The sequence below is a fragment of the Juglans microcarpa x Juglans regia genome, chromosome 7D (genome assembly GCF_004785595.1).
Source record: "Juglans microcarpa x Juglans regia isolate MS1-56 chromosome 7D, Jm3101_v1.0, whole genome shotgun sequence".
NCBI lineage: Eukaryota > Viridiplantae > Streptophyta > Magnoliopsida > Fagales > Juglandaceae > Juglans > Juglans microcarpa x Juglans regia.
This window is the reverse complement of record NC_054606.1, coordinates 20,605,833-20,609,827: the sequence shown is the minus strand read 5'-3', so window position 1 is coordinate 20,609,827 and position 3,995 is coordinate 20,605,833. Positions and strand designations below refer to the sequence as shown.

Below are 3,995 nucleotides of genomic sequence, written 5' to 3'. Positions count from 1 at the left end.
AAGTTGTTATTTTATTTCCACGTGTTAGCAAGTTATTTGATCTGTTAGTTACCTTGTGGGGGATTTGAGAGAAATGGAGAAAGGGTGGGAATCATTTTGGATAGTTGTTGATATTGGAATGCTCTGGAGGTGAAGGGATTCCCTCGAATGAACCCTAATATCAATATGAATTCCATTCTCAGTTTCTATTTCACAAGCATTTATCGTTCATTGCATTAAACCTGATAAAGCGTTAGAAATGCATAATTAAGTAGCTTAAGCGAGTGATTTATCTCATCAAAAGAGTTGATCACTTAATTATGCATTAAATTCTAGTATTGGATGCCAAATTAATTGATGCCAATATTTTGCACACATAAGTTCCATATTTGCCCTTCAAATGATAAACATTTATATTATACTTATAGGCTGCAGGGCATTTTTTGAAAGAAAATTAAAAGAGAGAGTCATGTGGCATGGAGTTGTTTAATTTCCTCACCCTTTAGTCGATATTGTCTAAGGGAATTAGAGTGGAGCTCCTGGGCATGAGAGAGAATGAAAGACGACAAGAATTGAAAGAAGTTATCCCAAGAATAGAAACGGAAGAAAAACAAAATTGAGGCTGAAATGAACAAAGTGGTCACCAGAATATACATGGATTGCGGCTGGAAGTGGTCCAGGGGCCATATACACAATTTGCAACAGAGATTAGAGAGCAGGGGCGTGGTTTTCAAAAAAATGAATTACGGTTAGAAATGGAGTATTTTGGTGTGCGGTCCCCGGGAGTTAAAACAAAAAAAAAAAAAAAAAAAAAAAAGCAAAGAGTTTAGTGGCGTGAGCATGTTTTTCAGAAAGCGAGAAACGCGGCTTGGGGCAAATTTCATTACGGACTTTTTTTTAGGTTTTTCTTTATTTTTGGCTATGTTCTATGAGAGGAGCTAGGGGGATTTTTTTTTTTCAATTATCTTTGAATAGCAATGTTAATTTCCTTAGTGTTTTTGTTTGATTTTACATTGAGTATGGAAGGCTAGTTTTATAGCCTAAGCCGATGGAATAACTTGAACTGGTTGTGGTTTCTTGTGATGGAAATCGCATATACTCTTATTCATTTTCATTTATTGTATTATGGATGGACTTATCTCATAAATAGCTTGAATCTCTTGCTCAAGATCTGTTGTTGACAAAAGGCACATCAGATGCTTGAAAGAATGCAAGGATTCAATACCAACTTGATTTTCTATTTCCATTCTTGAATTTCAGAAAATATGTAGAAGAACTTTGCAAATAAACTTCCAAAGTCAAATCCTCCGATTATAAATACCTTAACTGGATTAATAATCAAGAAAACTAAAAGAGATTGAGATTGCAAGAATCACAACCAACTAAAGCTAGACCTGAAGCTTAGGTGTTTGTCTTTTTTATCAAATCATAATTTTCTTCTACAAACTTTGTTTCTTTTCTTTCGCTTAAAAATTTCAGTTTTACATTTCATATTAGCAAATGCCATCTTAGAATGACACATCTCTTTTACAAATCACAAACCCATTTCAACCTTTGTACATAATCCATTTTATATTTTCTTTTCAAAAGTGTTAAAAACACAAAAAACACTTTTTATGAAAATTCTTACTTGTTCATATACCAGAACTTCATCCACCAACACTTGACATAAACCCTTTGTCCCTGTGGAATACGATCTTGGATTCATCTTTGATACAACTTGACACTCCTATACCTGGAAGAATATATTTGGAACAACGTCAAGTTTTTTGCGCCATTGCCGAGGTTATTGGTGTCTGTTAGAGTGATTTTCTTTTGCGGAGATGACGTTTCTATTGTTGTGAACATCTTCACAACTTTGGTGACCTCTGAACTTTCATTTCTTTAGTTTGTTTTATCCATAATCCTACTGTTGTATCTTTGTTTCACAAATTTGAGACTACAACTTCATTTGATCTACTACTGTAATAGATTTAGAGATGCAATGGAATTCATATGTCTAATTAGATTCATGATCCTATGGATAGATTGGTCAGCACTAAGTCCCTCACATACTCTAATTTTGTAACCGCTTCCATTAGCTCCACTTCTGAAACACAAAGCACAATGGCTAAAGAAAAGCATGAAGAAATGATAGTTGTTAATCAAAACAAGACACTTAGATAGTATCTTCAGTTTGTTAGGACTAGCACACCTTCTTGCATCATTTTGCATTTTAATGCAAATGCTTTTAGCTTCAAACCTAGAATAATACATTTAATACCTCATTTTTATGGCATGGAGTTTGAAAATCCATATTTGCATATAAAAGAGCTTGAGGAAGTTTGCTCAACTTTCATGGATTAAACTTGCACTGAGTAAGTGATTAGATTGAAATTGTTTTCATTTTCTCTAAAGGACAAAGCTAAAACGTGGCTGAAATCTTTAAGGCTTAAAACTATAGGAATTTGGCAAGAAATGAAAATCGAGTTCCTGAAAAAGTTTTTTCCAATGCATAGATCTAATGCCTTAAAGAGTCAGATCATGAATTTTGCTCAAAAAGATGTTGAAACCTTTTATCAGTGTTAGGAGATTCAAGGACTTGTTAAATGCATGCCCTCACCATGGTTATGAGAATTGGCGTGTTATTTATTTTTTCTATGAGGGTTTGCAATAAAAAATGAGACAATTTGTAGAAACCATGTGTAGTGAAGAATTTTTTAACAAATAACCTAAGAAAGCTTTCGAGTATTTTGATTATCTAGCTGAAAGTGCATAATCATGAGATACATATGATATTTATGATAGGTCTGAAAGTTCAAGGACCATCTCGGGGGGTGGGAAATATAATTTGAAGGAGGTAGATGATTTGAATGCTAGGTTAGCTATGATTTATAAGAAGTTAGAAACCATAAAACTGAACAAGGTGAATGAGGTACAAGTTGTACCTCAGATTACCAATAGTTGTAGTATTTGTGAGGACCAAGGGCTTCAATTAATGATTGCCCAACCATCCCAACCCTTAAGAAAGTTCTCTTGGATCAATTTAATGTTGTCAATATAGTTTCTAAACCTTTTTTAAATCCTTGTTCAAACACCTACAACCCGGGATGGAGAAATCATCCTAACTTCAGTTAGAGAACAAGTTGTTGTTCCTGTGTCCAACATAGCTGGACCTTCACAATTTGCACCATACATAGCCCTGGGGGGGGGGGGGGCAGGACCATCTCAATATGCCAACCATACGCTTCCAACTCAGAAAAAGAACCTTGAAGACACTGTCTAGCAGCTGGCCACCAATTTTCAGCAATTCATGCAAAGCCAAGCTGCCATCAGTAGTCAGAACTCACAAGCAATCACTGACATCCAAGGTTCAATCACCAGGTTGACCACAAGCTTGAGTGCTCAAAAGAAAGAGAAGTTCCCTACACAACCTTAACCTAACCCCAAAGGCCAGAACCAACTAATTCAAAAGTGTAGCTAGAGATTCCAATGTCAAGCAAATCAAGGCTATTACAAATTTGAGAAATGGTAGGGTGATTGACATACCAGTTCAAGAGATAGAAAAGAATGGTAAAACTTCTAGACCTCATCTTGAAAATGATGTACAAGACCCCTTAGAACCTGAAAAAGTTCCAAGCACTACACCTGCACCTTTTCCTCAAAGGCTAACCCCTTTGCACAAAGACAAGCATCAAGTTGAAATCCTTGAGATCTTCAAGCAAGTTGGATTAATATCCCTCTGTTAGATGCTATTCAACAGGTTCCTACCTATGCTAAATTTTTAAAGGATTTATGCACCGTAAAAAAAGTTGAATGTGCAAAAAAAAACTTTTCTTATTGAGCAGGTTAGTGCCATTATCCAAACCAACACCCCTCCCAAATACAAAGACCCAGGATCCCCTACCATAGCTTACATGATAGAGAGTTCAAAAATTGGCCAAACATTGTTAAACTTAGGTTCAAGTGTGAATTTATTGTCTTATAATATTTATGTTCAGTTTAGGTTGAGTAAGTTGAAATCTACTTCTATCACT

The 3,995-nt window shown here is 35.3% G+C and overlaps 1 non-coding gene across 1 annotated transcript; it reads right to left on the bottom strand.

The window, feature by feature from the left end:
* Window positions 1-2,483: 2,483 nt before the first annotated feature.
* LOC121240129 lies at window positions 2,484-2,589 on the bottom strand. Its single transcript, XR_005935458.1, has one exon. It is a non-coding gene; the product is annotated as a small nucleolar RNA R71 (small nucleolar RNA).
* Between the last annotated feature and the right edge of the window lie 1,406 nt (window positions 2,590-3,995).